Source organism: Buteo buteo, chromosome 3, assembly GCF_964188355.1.
Source record: "Buteo buteo chromosome 3, bButBut1.hap1.1, whole genome shotgun sequence".
Lineage (NCBI taxonomy): Eukaryota > Metazoa > Chordata > Aves > Accipitriformes > Accipitridae > Buteo > Buteo buteo.
This window is the reverse complement of record NC_134173.1, coordinates 39999057-40017102: the sequence shown is the minus strand read 5'-3', so window position 1 is coordinate 40017102 and position 18046 is coordinate 39999057. Positions and strand designations below refer to the sequence as shown.

The 18046-nt window shown below is 41.7% G+C and overlaps 1 non-coding gene across 1 annotated transcript; it reads right to left on the bottom strand.

Annotated features, from left to right (window-relative positions):
• Positions 1-218: 218 nt before the first annotated feature.
• On the bottom strand, positions 219-357 carry LOC142029599 (small nucleolar RNA U3). The gene has a single exon (XR_012649962.1). It is a non-coding gene; the product is annotated as a small nucleolar RNA U3 (small nucleolar RNA).
• Positions 358-18046: the final 17689 nt, after the last annotated feature.

The window sequence follows — 18046 nt, the reverse complement described above, 5'->3', positions numbered from 1 at the left end:
AACCCCACAGTACATGTAAGAAACTTGCTGGGAAAAACAGTCTGGGTTATTCCTTCCTCAGGAAAGGGTAAACCTAAATGTGGGATTGTTTTTGCTCAAGGACCTGGGTGCACTTGTTGGGTAATGCAGAAGGATGGGGGAGTCCAAAATGTACCTCAAGGTGATTTAATCCTGGGTAAAAATAATCCATGTTTTGAGTTGCATGAAAAGGGCCACAAACTGCTCAGCCCATGCTCTCTCTCCCTCCCGGCTCAGGGGAGAGCACCCTGCTCCTCCTCGTGGCTTGTGATGCCATACAGGTGCGATCACTCTCTTCTAGTGACCAACTACAGAAATGACCCTTGAAAGTATACTCCTGATAGTTACTCTTTAATGAGGAATCAGAACTCCAGGAGAAAAAAAATATCTTTGTTCCTTCTTACAATACAGCCTTATTTCTCCTGGCAGACTGGTCAACTGGGTATTGTTCTCATTTAGTCGTATGACTCCTAAAGCGTCAACGAATCATTTGAGATGCCCAAAACAGAGGAAAGAAATATTTTCTGAGATTTGTACATATACAGATGTGTATATTTATTTGCATAACATAGTAACTATTTAATATGATAAAGATTCCCACTTCAAAGTTCAGGATTGCTGGGAATAATTCATGCAGGGCTACTGTATTAAGGAAAATTCTTGAAAGGCATAGAATTTTTTCAAGTATGTTTCTCTCTTTTTTAAAGAAAAAAATAAAAGAACCCCTGTATCGCACAATAAGCTCCATGCAAATCAATGGATTATGATAGAAACTCCCCTCAGGAGGAAGGAACACTAAAAATACTTCCCCTGAAACTCAAGTCATGATGATTCCTTTCCTTGAAGAAGCACGTCAGTGTAACAGAAGTGTTCTCTGCAGCTTCCCTAACCCCAGCTGTACTTTTCAAGGATACAGATGACTCTGACAATAAGCCAGGCTGGCTCTACAGAGCACTTTGTTCATTCCCCAAAAGATCTGCTGCTCGAGGACTTGGTGTCAAGATAACTTACCTTGCTTTGCTTGCTATGCCCCGGGAGACTGAAAGAACTCCTGCTCCCAAGAGATTTCATAAGAGATGTGGTTTTTAGAAGTCTGTTTAAAGTCAGGTGTTTTTGTCTGTTTCCCTGCGAGAAGACTGTTCCTGACAGTATTTATTTCTTTCCAGGTTTAGGTCAATATGCCTACTGTATTGATTATACAGGCAGATCCTAATCTTAGTTAGGCTGGAGTAAAGTAAATGAAATCACTCCAGTTTTAAACCAGCGCAATGAAGCTCAGAATATAGCCCATAGTTTTGTTGTATGTGAGCTACTCTTCTCATATTTGCTCAGAGAGATACATTTGGAGGAACATGAGGGTTCTTCAGTGTTGTCATAATTTGAGCATTGCGCACATGCTCTGCTCTGGTTGCTTTATTGTTGCTGTGCTGTTCATATAGACACAGACACAAAACACCGTGGAGGAGAACTTTCGCAGAAATCAGGAGACGGGTTAAGCTTCCACAGCTCCCATTGATTTCAAAGGCTTTTAAAAATTAGCATGCCTGAGGATCAGGCACATTAACAAGACCATAGGCAGTGTTTCTTTAGAAATGGATAGCCAAAACACTAACCAATCATGACAAATTCACTTTTCTTTAACAGAACCTAAATTTAATAATGAATCTCCCTCCCTCAGAAAAACAAAGAAACAAACAAACATGTTTGTATGTTAAATATGAAACTGCGGTGAGAGGATAAATGATTTGTGTCAAACTTCATGTCAGGAGGAGGAAGCCACACTATCGGAGTGGCAGTTAAACCAGGTACGAACGAAGGTTGTTGTTAAAGAGCAGATTTTGAATATACTGTTCCAGAACGAGATGAGATGAGGCAACGAAACAAGGAATTAAACAAGACATGTAGGAGCAAGGGGAGCAGAAAAACAACAGAAATGGACAGAGGAAAAAACTGAGGAGGAATTTTGGGGAGAGACTACTGCTGGCAATCAGCCAGGATGTGATTCAGCTCCACATTAAGCCTCCTTAAACTTAGGCTTCTTTTGTAGGTGCTTACATCTGCTTTAGGTGTGCAGCTCCCCTTGGTGCTCACTGGAGAGCTATGCTGTGTGGAGCCCAGAGCTAATGACAGTAATGCCTGTCCATTTGAGGGTAACTGTCTCCATTGACTGTAATGGGAGTTTAACTACCTACCTTATCTGTAGACACCTACATATTCATCTTTGCACATTAAAACACATCTAAGTGTCCTGATCTTGAACATAATAGGCTATGTTGAAATGGCAGGTAATGATGTGACAGGAGGCAAGCTGAGTGTCTGGCAGTGAAAGCCAGGCAAACATGACATTATCCAGAGGAAAGTAGTGGATGGAGAAGGCAGCTGTAACCTTGAAACTGGCTGAAAGCACGTAGGAACCATGCCTCCTTTTCTTCCTCCCCACCCCTGCAGTGAATAAATTGGGAGAAAAAATCAGATGGAGTAGCCTACACTAAGGAAACTGAAAGTTATATCAAAATGTTCATTTAGTGTGGTTTCAATTTACAGATGCAGGTATATTCCACTTCATATATATATGGACAAGTTAACCCTTAGAAGTATTTGTGCTGCTAGATATTAGGACATCCCTCCCCCCCAATCTAATGTTATTAATATGGAACAAAAATATAAATATGGTGTGACTTTCAAACCTTAGTGCTATTCCTACTTGTTATTTCTTATTTGCAGCAGTGCCTGTGAGAATAAGGGAATGGTACACATTCAGAGGTTGACGGTAAACAGAAAGGATAGTCCTCAAGGTTCTTCATTAGTGAAGAATACATCACATTTCCAGATAGCACTTTTGCTGAACATGCTAGGCCATCTGCTCGTGAGGCTTTTGGTTTCATTTCAGACACAACTGGCTTCAGCCCATCTCTAGCAGTCAATAAAAAGAAAGTTTCTAAAAAATGAATTACTGTCCCAAAACACAAATCACTTTTTGCAAATGTTGTGATAAAGTTTCCAAGCAATGCAAAGTGGGCTACCATATGTGCAAACCCCTGTGGGCTGGTGAGAAGGGAGACATTCCCATTGTAGCTCTCTGAGGCCATGTATATTTTCATTTTAATAGACCGGTATTAAAATCTATATTCATTCTCCTTTTTTGCTAGCCACTACTGAAAAAAAATTTTTATTCAGTTTAAATATTCAGGTTTAACAATTGCTTTTCTTTTTCAAAGCAGATTGTTAATGTCAGTAATCCTAAGAATGCAGCAAAAAGGGCAAATATTTTATGTTGGTTGGAAGGAATTTATGGACATTTTCTAGTGCAGCCTCTCACTTGAAACAGGACTATCATCAACTCAAGATCAGGTCAGGTGTGACTTTTTCCAACCAGCTGCTGAAAATTTCCAAGGGTGGGTGTGTACGGAAGGGTTAAAAGATGGAATTTTGGTCTGTGGATGAACACTGAGTAAGAAGTAGATAACTAAAAAACACAGTCAGCACAGGGAACAGATAGTTTATTGTCTATTGTTTGAAACGCTGACCATAAGGATAAGAAAGTAGAGCAATATTAGGGGAGGTAGTACGTGCAATAATGGAGGAATACAAGGCACCACACATAATTTTGCTTACCTTGCAAAAGTCCTACTATTGGTTAGAGCATAATGGATGTGACTGATGGATTATGGTAATTTGCCGTGTGCACAGAACCCATGAACCAATAGAAGGGACGGCTATGGCGCGTGCAGCGTGCCTGGCCAGTGGGCGCATGTGCCAGAGGCTCCCTATGTTGCAATCAAGGCGTGTTTTGGCACTCATTGGCCACGAGCGTCGACACCTGTTCCTCCACAAATGTATAAAATACCGGGGTTTTCCAAAGAGCAGTGGGCTGGTGTACGGCAAGGTCACCGTTGCCTCCGTGGGGACGCCCACATAAAGCTGGCACCTACCGACTGCTGGACTGGGCTCACGGCGCAAGACGGCACAAGAATATACGGAATGTACGGATGGTTCATCTTCTTCTTCACAGTCCTTGGGTTGGTATGTTAATAGGTTTTTTTTGCTTTGTAAAAACCCCTTAGCATAACACATGTGTGTAGTTGATAAAATGCTTGGGTTTTCCCTTATAGTCAGTGTGTGTGTGTTTACCTTCTCGGGAATCCTCGAAACTACTCTAAAACAGTGGGCTAAACCCTGATTTCTCTGGGGAACCTCTACCACCGCTGTGCTACTCTCCTGGTGACGAAGTGTTTCCTAATGACCAACCTCACTGCCCCAAGCCACAGCTTGGGTTTACCGTTTGCTTTCAATAAAACGGTATAATGCAAAGAGCCAGCAAAGGTGGTAAGAATGATTCAAGTATCAGATAAACTTGATCAACAGAAGTCAGGTAGAAACGAAGGGAACACAGGTTCTGTCTGCACATTGGCACTAAAGGCTAAGTCTTCTGCATGCAGCACTTCATTAATAATCCTGTGTCCACAAGCATTTCCTTCCTGCAAGCAATATCAGAAGGGATTGTCAGAGGAAATCAACTATCTGCTTTTGATCTAGTGTTGGTTACTACTTTTCAAAATGCCATACATCAAAAAGAAAGGCTGAGTGAGACAGTGGAGATGTTGGGGATCAATACCCTGCTTGTCACAGGAAGGATAGCAAGGAACCGCTAGGTCTGTTGCTGCTGAGTATTACCAGTAAGCTGTTTTAAAAGGCAGGTTTCCTGCATGCTTTGGCAGACTAAGCACTCACTGTTTTATAAGCTTACACCAAAAATTTGACATAGATGATTTAAACTTCCCATATAGTAATCTGTACATAATTAAAAATTACATTTGTGGTTCATCAGTGGCCTTCTGACAGTGGAAGAGCAGGTGTTTTCTTGACATTTTAAGACTGGGATGGTCTTTGAATGTGAAATTCACTCTCAGTGGAATAACATGCTGGCTGCCAAGTTGCAGCACTGAGAGCCTTTCAGCAAGGGAGGAAAAAAGCGCGGACTGGGCTTTGGAAAGACACTTGACTTATTTTGATTGTCTTGGGTACTCTGGAATCTAGTGCCACGTCTTGTTGAACTTCTATTACCTCTTAGTCAAAATAAGCACTAGCTGGGCTAGGCAGCTGTTTATAGAGGTATAAAGTCAAATAAATTAGTGGACTGCTCAGTCTAAGCTGAAGCACTGAGGCTCTTGACTTTTTGGATCAAGCTGAATGACCCAATGGCTGAAGGACCTTCTCAGGGCTGACATGGCTCCTTCTGTGCAGCACTGTTTGCTAAGATGTGTGATAAATCTTGCATTGCTATTGCCTGTGGTGTTGCCATTTTGTGAGTATACAGAAGACTTTAGCCTTGAGGGCCACTGATCTGGCACCTTCCAAAAGCACAATGCTTAGAACATGGCAAATGGACCAGACCCAAAGATTTAAGGTGGAGCTGAGGCACCCAGCCCCCAGACTGCAGCAGCTCTGTGCCAAGATGTTGGAGCCATAATACAGGTGCACTTTGGACTTGTGCTCAAAGCTAAATATGAGTACAAAACCTTTCAAGATGAAGGCTAAGGGTCAAGTGTTTAGCAGGATCAGACATTTCTAAAAACAATCATCAGGTATTATACATGAGCAAGATCTACAAATGCGCATGGGGTGGATGTTAATAGGGTATAGGTATTAATATGTATTAATAATAATAATAGGTATTAATAGTAATAACTATGTCCATAGTTACAATACTATTACAGTAAAATCAGGTGGGAAGGACTGCACCTTCTCATTGTTCCAAGCAGAAGCAAAATTTCCCTTGGAAATAGAAGGAAACCTAGCTTTTACACAATTATTCTCTAACCAACTTCTGCAAAGGCCTTGTCACTTACACTACTGCTTTTGATGCCAACTACTGCCTAGAAAAAAAGACTAGGCCACTCACGATAGCCAGTATGATGATAACCTGCTTTTCAGAGTTCTGGGTCATACCCCCAGCTGATGTAACCTGGCATAGCTGTATTGGAGACAAGAGAGAGCCACGCTCGTTCACACCAGATCATTAATGACATGATTGTTGCCTCACTCCATTTGCTGTCATCTAGAGCAGGAATATTAATCAAGAAAGGGAAAAGTTACTATTGCAAACAATTTAAATACAACTCCTTATTTTCATACCTGCAATAACTAATTGTTAAACAGTGATGAGTAAGAGGTACCAGAGTTATTCACATCTTCTGGGTGTACTTTCAGAGTGTCTTTTCTCTAGACTGTTCCAGAAGACAAACAGCTCACTTGAAACTCAACATGTTGCATTGCCAATAAATCGCAATGCAAAATGCTTTGGTTTTCTGTCAGTTGAAATTCTTTTTAAAATAAAAGTGGAGACATTTGAATTTTATTTAGTAATTTGTCACTAATATCATTCCCTGAGTTTTTGCTTACAAAAACACTCTGTGGGAAGATGGATACCATTGTAGTGGAGAAAATATTTCCCTAATTTGACTTTCTGTGGACTTTTAAGGACAAAATTTTAAGATCCAGAAAAGAAAAAAATACTTAACAATTCCTGCACACATTTTACTGCTTTCAAAGTTGTTGAGACAGAAACTTGTAAAGGTATCAATTTTATTTTAATAGGTGATAGAATAATATGCCATCTTCCAGCAGGTGAATAATTACACTATTACACTTTTCTGCTTCATGAAGATTTCCCCTGACATTGGTAGGAGTTCTAAATGTGAAAGTCTTACAGGCTCAAGTCCTTGGTGTTGTTTTCAGAGCTGAAATAGTATCTGTTACAAGCGCAAAATTTCCGGCAGATGCTTCTCACTATGTCATTGAACTTAAGTAGTCTCTCCCTTTGAGTTCAATGAGACCGTTCAGGCTTTTAAAGCTAAGCATGTGCTTAAGCGATATACTGGATGAAGACCAACTTTTTTCTACAACATATATATAATTAAAAATATAACTTAAAGTTTTGTAGGATGAAATGATTGATAGGCATACTTAAGCAAGTAACCTGATATAAGCAGATTCTTTAAGCAAACTAATTTTAGTCTCCTCTAAAGTCCAAGCACTGGGTTAGAAATCTAAATGCAAATAGAAGTAAACTTTACTTTTGAGGGAATCTCAAGAAGCACTACATTTATCAGGAATTTGGTACCACTAATTAGGTATTTCTTTTACTTTTAAAAAAGTTAATTGTGATTTACCTAGAAAAAATGCATGGAATTCTAGGAATAACTCCAATATAATATCACAAAAATGTAATTAGGTGTAATAGAAATGAATACAGAATTCAACAGAAAATTATCATGCTGTCATTATGTTTTCAACCAGCCTATGCCATGTAATATAAAATTGTGTCTGAGGTGATAGAGAATTCTGTTAGTTATCACAAAAAGCAATAGGAAAGACTTGTTTTTCAATAAAATGGGATCTTTTCCAAAATAAGGAAGGAAATATGATAATTTATATTCTGAATATATACAAGTTTGAAATTTACAGGGGCCTGTTAAATACATATATCACGATTTAGTGCTTGTGATTATAATACAAGAGCATGATGGATGTTGAGATGACACGTCTTTGAATCTGGTGCAACTGGTTACTGACCTTCACGGGTTCTCCTCCTACAAATGTAGGAGCAGTGATGCTTCTATCTGGAGTAAGGGGAGGGAAATGAAGCCACAGCCCAAAACACAGCTCACCCAGAAACTGAAACTGGGGAAACTGGGCAGGAGGGTACTGTTAGGTGGAAGCAGAAGCCACCTGTGATCTGCAGAAGAGAAACAGCTGGAAACATGAAGCAGAGAGCAAAAGCAGGAAGCAGTGGACCTGTCATAAGAAAAAAGTAATGGCTAGAGGAAGGCTTGGAAATGTGAACAAAGGGAACACCCCATTTTAGTCTGAGCTGGAAATCAGGTCTTTGCTCTCTGTAGAGAAACAGGGTTGCATCAAGGAAATGTCTGATCCCACTCACCACCAATTTTTCCTCCTGGAAGGAAAAAAAATCACAAATTAGGAATGTTTTTCAAGGTAAACAATTATTTTCCTTTTTTAAATACTTTTTTTCTGGTTTAGGAGTTTTTTTATGTGTTCTCACTTGCTTACATTTGCAGTACCCATTTGTTTGATTGGTGTTTGTGAACTCCATCTTGGCCTACTTTTGCATTCTCATGTGTGATATGACCAGGAGACTCTGCTGCTTTGGTTAAACCACGGTCATCTGCATCTGATAATATACTATTTTGGCTCCTCTAGCATTTGCAGAGTATAACTCAAACTATGAAGCAATCATTTGAATTAAAATATGGACAAGTCCACAAACTCAAATACATTCCTGCACAGGCACAATACTACACCTTTTTGCAGGTTTTAACCAGGCCTATGACTGTTAAGCCAGAAGCATGTTGTTAGAGAATATTTGTAAACCAAAACACTTTTCAAAAACAAGACTTTCTAAGTGCAGCCATTTTTAACTGATTTTAGAAAGTTTGTGTTACCAGAGCAAAAAACACATAGCAATAACCAGTGAGCTGCACATAGCGCCGGCTCACAGCTCTGATTGAAACTTAATGATTCAAGTAGTTCACTTCCTTCATTTTTCACACTCCTTTTCCCTAGTAATCAAGTATTGCCTTGGCTGTGCTATAGACATAAAGCAGAATAACTTTCAAGTGTTCCTTCCATCACTTCAACACTACAATCAGCTCAAAGTCCACAGCTTAATTTCAGTTATAGCACGAGTGTCCATACACAAATGAACCACTGAAAGGGCGTTTCGGAGTGGCTCTAGATATCCAAAAGGGATAAATGTCTCTATCTACTGCTGCCTTCTCTTCATCAGCTACTTACTGTGATGACTCATAGACTGTATTACATGATGATGCGTGGAAGTTTTTTAAGAGGTTATGTAGTCAGCAGGTAGGTGACCAAAATGCTGCGCTGCTTTTACCATCTCACAAGTGTGTATATGCTAAGGAACAAATCCTAACCCAACTCAGTATTTCTGCTTAAAAATTACAACATGTTCTCTCCTATTTTGAAAGCCCAGTGCTTGAATTCATAGGGCTGCATCTACTTTTCTATTCCTCTTTCTATTTCTACATTTTCTCAGTGGCATCAGTTCTGCCTATGGAGATGACACCCAGGAAAGTATCATCTCCCTTCTGATACCTTGACCACCTTTGGAGGCCAATCCGAATACATGTGTAGAAGGGAGCTACAGTGTCTTCTAATATCATAATAAAGTACACACAGCCTCAGTTTCAACTTAGCCTGTGACAAACCTGGAAAGTAACCATGGGCATATGTTGGCTGCATATGTATTTCCCACTTCACCTTTTAAAGGATCTGTGCTTGCTCCACTCTTTAGAGAGAAATTAAGATGAAGTAACTTCTGTGGTCTGATTGTAGACCTGCCTGAGCTAAGTCTTTATCCACCCACAGATGATTTAATGCAGCAAAAGTACCTATTTAGGATAGAGTCCAAAGTACAGACTACCCCACCCCCTGCCCAGTTCCTTTAACCAAAACACCTTCCATAGGTGTGCCGCCCCCCCCGCCCTGCGCATAGGGAGGCACACATTTAGCAACCCCAACAGTTTTACCGGCCAACTTCAGGCTCTGGCAGATTTGCAGCACAAGATTAAAATCAGCTGACTGACATAAGGATGGGCCATTAGTGTCTGCCCCAGCCTTGCCATGATGTCTCTGGGGCAAGAACATGCCCCCATGAATGAGCTGAGTGTCGCTCATTAAGCAACAAAGGACTAATTCAGATTTTGTTTACTTTAATACGGGCAATTGAAAACTGATGGATCAGGAGCTGATTCACAGGCAAATCAAATGTCTTCACCTCAAGAGTCAGAGCATCCGTCAGAGAGGTCACAGGTAAGTGGTAGAGAACAGTTCCAGATTTTAATCTGCTGGTGCACTGCTGTCAAAACCCTACACTTTGAGATTCAAAACACTTCTGTATTGTCTTCAAATCAAGATATTTTGAAGGAGAGGAAACAGTGAAGGTAAAAACCTAGAGACTAATGGAAAAGAAAGAAGCAGCGTACAAGTCATCTTGAAGTACATGAGATTTGTTTTTTTAAAAGTCAATCATAAAAAGTGCTGAGCAGTCTCGAGTACCTTTGACTTAACTGATTGCACATTAACTCTTGAACAACTGGCTACTAAGCCAATTTTTGGACTCTCCATACACTGTTCACTGTTTGAATTTACTGTGCTATGATGTTTGCTTTTTGTTTTTCACAGTTAGGCTTAATTCAAATTATTAAGTACAATAAAATATAAACCCAAATCCTTTAAATAATATCTTAATCATTACATGATTGATCAGCAAGACCACTAATACAAAGTAATACCAGATGAACAAGCAATGCAGTAACTAGTTAACAAAATCCAAAGAACACAAATTTATCACATGTAAAGGCATGGTTTAAAAGATCTGTAGCAGTAATGTATTGATAAACCATAGTTCAGAACTGGCTAATAAGAAAGAAAAACTGATTGTGCAGGAGTAGAGCTAGCACCCTGGGAATCACTGTCAGCTCTAGTCTAAGACATTAGGATTTAGAAATCCTGTGACTGAGTCATGCTATTCAGGTCACATTTCAGGTCTGTATGAGCTTTTTCTGCTTGAAACCTTTGTTAACTGCATTTCTTTTCAGTGTGAATGCGAACACACAAGCAAGCATTTGGAACTTGCACGTATCTCCACTTTTTGACATAAAATGTGATTTTAGTTGATAATTTCCCTGTGTTTTATTGCTAACTTCCGTGTATGCGGTAACTCAGCATTGCTCATTAAAAATTTTCTTCTGCACTTTGATCTGTTCAGCACTGCTCCACCTTGTCTGCTCTTGCCAAGACAGCTCACAAGTTGTTGAGTGTATTACTGATTTTATTTCAGTTTAGGAGGTCTAGTCTCCTTTTTATACATTTTCTTCTGGTTTTTTTTTAATATACCTGCCATATGCATTTGCCCTGTTTTGCAACAGTTAGCATTCCTGACATAAATACTTAATCATTTTAGGACAATACTCCAGCCAGTGATTTTGTTTGTGATTGTATATTTCCTGCATTTCCCTACATCAGGGAATTCACCTATTCAGAAATGTCTGTGGGTGTATTCCCACTTGCATTGAAGCCAGTAGTATTATCACCCTTGATGACAGACCTATCTGGATTTTACTCTCTCCCTTTCCACTGCTTCTACTGTCTCATCATTTGGCTCATATAATATTCTTACATCACACTCTATCAATAATACACTTGCTAATAGTTTTAGGATTTTTCATCTGCAGTCTTCCATCATTCATTCTTTTCACTTGGGTAACTGTGTACTCTTAAGAATTTCTCTTGAACTGTTTCTGTTTGCAAATCAGGATACTACACCCTAGTGCTGATTCATCCTTATGATGGACAGGACTCTGAGAGCTGAATTTTTTATGTTCCCTTCCCATCCAATCCTTTTTTTCCTCTCCTTCTCCCTCTCTTCTCCCTCTCTTCCTCACCTCTCTTCCAATTTGTGCTATAGCTATTTTCAGTACTCCAGAGAAATGAAAACTGTCCAGATGTTGTTTATATATGTACACCTGCCAGTTAATGAGTTAATACATGATATTTGTTTTTATCGTAGTACAAACACTCTTTAGTTGCCCCAAATATTTGTTGCTAGCAAAGAGTGCACTATTCCCAAGGCAAACAAAACTGAATTATAGTAATGAAAAGTAAAAAGTACATTCTGAAGGTTACAAAGCCAGCTATTAGAAAGTTAGGAAATCAAAGAATTGTAGGCCTTTAATGAAGGTAAGTATGATGTAGTTCCACTTATTTTTCATCAGAATTTTGCCAAATTCTCTCTGTATAATCCTGTGCAGGGAATATGGCATTCTTTGAAATTTTGTGATGTTACTCAGGGCATACAGCTGAGTACCTTACTATACTGCAAATATAAGTTTTGTTTAGAGTACACCAGCATTAATATTTTCATGGATACTCATCAGTAGGGAAGCTAAATGCTGGGTTTTTTTCATGCTGAGAGTGCTTTATGTGTTCAAAGGGCAAGTCCTGAATACACCACTGTTTTTTACATCTAGATATTTATAGATATGTATCTCTTTTGATTGGCTTAGCACTTTGGCAAATCAGACCCAAGCTCTCAAGTTGAGCCTGCAGAAAATGAAGGACTATCAGAGAATTCGCCTAGGAGCGGCATGATGGTATATGACTGTCGTGGTTTCGGCCCAGCCGGTAACAAAGCACCACGCAGCCGCTCGCTCACTCCTCCCGCCCCAGCCACGGTGGGATGAGGAGAAAATACAAAGGCAGGCTCGTGGGAGGGATCACTCACCACTTATGGTCACGGGCAAAAGACAGGCTCAACTTGGGGAAGAAACAAAATCAATTTAATTTACTACAAAACAAAACAAGGATATTAGGAAGTAAGCCCAAACCTTAGAACACTTTCCCCCCACCCCTCCTTCCCAGTTCAACCCCACTCCCGGTTCTCTCTCCCTCCTCCCCACCAGCAGTGCAGGGGGACTGGGGGCTGGGGTCAGTTCATCACGCGTCGTCTCTGCCGCTCCTTCCTCCTCAAGGGGAGGAGGACTCCTCACTCGTCCCCTGCTCCACTGTGGGGTGGGTCGCTCCCACAGGAGACAGTCCTCCACAAACTTTTCCAGCGTGGGTCTTTTCCACGGGCTTCGGTTCTTCCTGAACTTCCCTGGTGTGGGTCCTTTCCATGGGCTGATCTTCAGTCACACACTGCTCCAGCGTGGGCTTTCCCATGGAGTCCCGGCCATCTTCAGGGGCCTCCGCTCCCCCGCTCCCCTCCGTGGGCTGGGGGGACAGCCTGCCGTCTCACCACGGGCTGCAGGGGCATCCCCTCCTCTGGCGCACCTCCTCCTCTCCTTCTTCACTGACCTCTGTGTCTGCAGAGGGGTTCCTCTCACATTCCAATCCCCTACTCACTGTAGGTTCCCCTTCTTAAATCTGTTCTCCCAGAGGCGCTACCACCCTTGCTGATGGGCTTGGCCTTGGCCAGAGGCAGGTCTGACTTGGAGCCAGGGAAGCTTCCAGCAGCTTCTCACAGGAGCCACCCCTGTAGCCCCCTCCCCCACTACCAAAAAAACCTGCACCACACAAACCCATAACAACGACTTACCACAGAAAGGGATGGAATATAACTCTCAAGGAGAGTATTCAGTTAACTTAGCCAGGACAGCCACTGCTCTTGCAGTCACCTCCTTGCCTCACCAAATTTCCGGGAACAACAAGAAGGCAGCAGGAGCTCTCCACCTTCTTTGTCTACATAATCTAGGTTCATCTGTAAAGATCATTCCTAAATTTCTTCCTTATAGATATGTGTATGTATTAAAATTTTCTTGTTAAAAAGTCAGAGTGAAAATGTGAAAATTCTCCCACGTGGCATCATACTAGCATTTCTCTGAGCATCACCAGGGCTGAAAACCTTCATGCTGTAGCACAGCTCCCTTTCATTTAACTCCCAGAATAGGGTGTCTCATTTTCCCATTGTCCACACCTTAGACTGCCAGCCCATTTCCTTGCACAAGCTAATGACTGTATGGCTTCAGGATGAGTTGAGTCTATGGCTAATCTGGTGGCGTGTTATCCATTCTTCTCCTTCAGTGAGTGAGTTTTCTGCCAGATTAGGAAATAACCGGTTCTCACTCTGATCACATGATTGTTAGATATAACAGAAGGGAAATTACAGGATTGCATGACCTGTGGCAAAGATGGCAGTAAGGAGAAATGTGACCAAGTCTTTTGAGGTTCTTTGCAGTTGTACCATCTTAGACAAAAAGTAAAACTGCAGCCAGGAAGATGTAGCCTCTTCTGTTGGTCCCTTCTTCTCTTGATCCTCTTGCCCATCACTTTTATGCTTTCCCAGTGTCAATTTTTGACCCAAATCTCTTTCTTCTTTCCCACTGAGACCCAGCCTCCAAACTGTAGGAACCATCTCAGTGGTTTTGACCTCAGTCCTCTTGGCTTCTCCTCTCCCATACTGTCATTCCCACTCATTTCCAGTTCCACCTCTCTTCTTGGATTTCACCTTTGAGTCATATCAGAATTCCACATCTTAATCTCTCCACTGAGGCGGTGTCAGTTCTGTCACGCTCCTCCTCAAATCTTTCTGATTCTTACTCGCCTCTTCTCTCCTTTCTTTTGATTCCCAGATTTCATCTTGCTCATTCATCCCCAGTTTCCACTCATCTGTTCCTAATCCTCTTTTCTGTTTCCCTCCCTGGCTTCCATTCATGATCTCTTTGCCTATTCAGTTCCCCACCTCTACCAGCCAACCTCACCACCCCTGCCCCTTTGGACCTCTCAGCTTCTTTTTTCCCCTGACACGATACGAGTTGGTGCACATAACAGGTATGCGTTTGGCATGACAGTCCACATGATAGTGGGAAGTGGGACTATGACATCTGAAGTGCAGGGGCAGAGGAGTGGGACTTCTCGCCCCTCTCAGCATGGGGTCTTGTTCAGAGCTTAGGCCGATTGGCTGTGATTGACACAGGAGGTCACGGGAGAGAGGATGCAGCGCTGTGTTACAAAAGCATTAAATGCAGGTTGATCTGTTCTCGAAGGAAAGAACACAAAGTGAGGATCAAATGTATTAGTTTTAAATCAGTGAGTGAGGTCTGTAGCCTTTTCGTCCTACACTTAAATCACTGCACTTCCCTTTGCCTGTATTCCAGCAGGAAGGGAGACAGGGAGCAGTGAACAAAAAGGCTTTTAGTTTCGTTGCCCTGAATTCAGCCTGATCTCTATTAGCTCAGAGCTTCACTTTTAGAGAAAACAGCTGCTGAGCTGAGAGCTGGAAGCAGACCCAGTTCCAGTGGCATCTTCATGGAATTAAGCTCCAAAGGTCCAGCAGGTCACTAGAGTATACAAAACCTCTCTTCTTGTGGGGCTTATAACCTAAATAAATTTGGACAGATTATCTTTGACATAGAGGTTAATTTGTTGACCCCGTTTCAAAGTCTGATGCCACTGCCGTTTCTCAAAACCACTAAAAATGTTTCCATGGGTATTTTTCCTTAGCATTGTTCACAAAAATACATAGATTGTTTTGGTTAAAATACTTCATGCGCATTTAAACTGAAGGCAAGAATGGACTTGCAGTATTGCAACTGCAACAGTTACAGCAGAGCAAAGCTATAAGCTGTTGAAAACAGCCTTAGAATGAGTAGCGCTGGGCGAGTGGAAAAATAAGCCTTGTTCCTGCCGTTGCTTACACCACATATCTCACTGGTGTTTCAGTGATGGAGAATATGCTCTTGTCTAAGCCTGGGAGTTTAAATCCTTGTGCACATGAAAGCTACCCACTAGAACAGGCATTTGTCCATGTGCTGCATATAGTAAAATCACACTGTGATGTGTAACATACAGTACAGATTGCAGCATATACTGTTCGAAGTTTATTTTGAGTCTTCTGCATTTTCATAAGACAAAAAAATATGATCTATATCATCTTACAACATTGGCAGTATGAAACATACACACAGTATGCATTTTGAACTGTAGCATATGTACAGAATGTTCACAATTTAAACAGGAGAAATGCAACTGAGCATCTATCTATCTATCTATCTAGGCTTACTACCATGGTATTAGGAACCTCTCTGAAATCTTTGGTGTCTTTCAACTGAAAAGCCCTTTAAGCTTATCTTATGAATTCTCCACACCCCCCCCACACCCCGACCCAGTATATATAGCTGCAAATGCTTCACCTCTCTCCAGCCTGCAGTTGTTTCTAGCAGCTTTCTAAGCATATGAACTGCACTTGAAGAAGTTTGCCAAGGAGCCAATACTACCGTCACAGAACAACAGCAATTATACCCCACCAGTAAGGATAACAACTGGACACAGTTGTATCCAGCTGGAGAGTAACGTTACCCCTTTCTAAATATAACAGCATTTGCATTCTTTCTCCGCACTTATGACCATGCTGCAGTGACAGCTCCATGGAGATCTCATGACACCTTGAAACTGAAAATCCCTCCAGTTCTTAAAAGAGTAATTTTTCAACATGAGACCATATCACTACAAGACTAGGCTTACACCTCCCGAAAATGAAATAAATTTCCTCCTTTCTGCTACAGCTATGTTAAAGGAGACTGTTCAGCCTCACCTTCTTTCCCCAGAGAGCTGAGATGCCAACATGTACAGATACATCTATTATAATTTTAACTGTGTACGTTATGTGCAAAGACCATCCAGCTGGATCTGCATCAAGGTAGTTTATACTACATATGAGATATCAAACTTCAACAGGTTTGGGCTTCTAACTCTTTGAGATTCCTTTAATAGTTGAGGAGAAATTGATCCATCTTCTTGGGCTTTTTAAAGGGTTGACACAGAAGAGTACACAGCACCCTTAGGGTACTCAGAACCTTTCAAGTTGTGTTCCCTGTATTTTAAAATAACACAGTCATGCTTGTGGTGTGGTGCTTTTTGGCATGTGGGGTGGTTTTTTTTCATCTGCAATTGATGTGAGACAGTAAATTCAATCAAATATGAAAAATGCAAACTAAAAAATGTTGTTGTAACCCTCTTCACACCCCTTGCCAGAACTACAGTGATCTTGATGTTTTGATGTTTTGAATCTGGATGAGGGCTTAGTCTAGCTGCCATAGCTATTTCATTGTATGTGAACAGTTATTTCTCACTATACTGAAGTGAAACACTAAGTTTTCACAGCAGAAGTCACTTGTAAAATGAGTAATATTGTACACCGTGTAATGTCTTACAGTGCAATGCTTTTCAGTCCCAAATTACTCGTTTTCCAAGAATTAACAGGACTAGTAGCTAAGAAACCCCTTGGGAATCCCAAGCTGGGGATTTCAAACACAGTTCCCTGTAAAAAGCCCTACAGAGCTATGAGTAAAATGTTAGTTTCTCTTATGGTTTCCCTCCATGCATCTTATTGCACAATAAGGGTGTCTGATTTTTTGATCTCAGGAGGGACAGCTGGTGGTTTTAAGCAGTAGTGACCTGATTCTGAGACACTTTAATGCGAGACACATTAATTAGATTTTCTCTGATTAATACAGTGGCATTTTTGAGTACTTCACTGAAATCAGCAGGAATGTTTGAGGATGAAGACACAGCGCTGCCAAACTGTAAACCCTCAGATGTGAATCAGGCCTCTAAAAATGATGAGAACTGCTAAGGTCAGGTTTTTAGCTAACTGGCTTTTTTATCTGCTAAGATACATTTGTGTCTCTGCAATTCAGAGAAAACTTACAACAGGGCAGTTCAGAAAACTGAGTGTAGTACAACTTGTTTCCAAGATGAAAGGAATATGTAGACCACCAAATATTGTGAAACACATAATGCATAATACTGCACGCAGCCCAGAACGATACTCATTGGTTCATGTACTCAATGGTACGTTAACTTCTGCCAGCATTCAACCAGACCACGATTCCAAAACCTGAAGCATCTTACTCCATCTTTCAGCGAGAATTTGTGTTGAAGGGCCTTACATCACAGCGAGGTTTCTGAGTGTACCTTGTGCCAGGTGGCAGCGGAGCTCTAAGCTACTGCTGCCGCCCTGCCATGCAGCACCAAACTCCCCGGATCTCTCCCCGCACCGCCCCATCCCGCTTCCTCAAGCTGGGGATCTCTGCGTTGCCTCAGTTTTTGGTTTCTCACCTCCTCTGTTGTCCCTCTCCAGAACACACCAGAAGGGCTGGCACGGTGGGAGGACTGGAAGGACTGGACCCGTCTTCTCACACGGCACGACACCACGAGCCAGCCTTCACTATTTGTATCTCATTTACCCTACCTCAGGTTAAGTCTTATAAAGCGGGCGGGTGGGCGGGGGTGTGTGTGGTCCCGCTTTTTAAGCCGGGCACACACATCGGGTGTTCGTACCAAAACCAAATGGAGGCCAAAGGGCTGCCACAGCCGCCGCCTGCCCGAGCCCAGCACCGTTTGCCCCGCGGCCCGCCGCTCCGCCGCCGGAGGCCGGCTCCGGGGGGGTACCGAGCCCCGCCCGGGGTGCGGGGAGGGCTGAAGG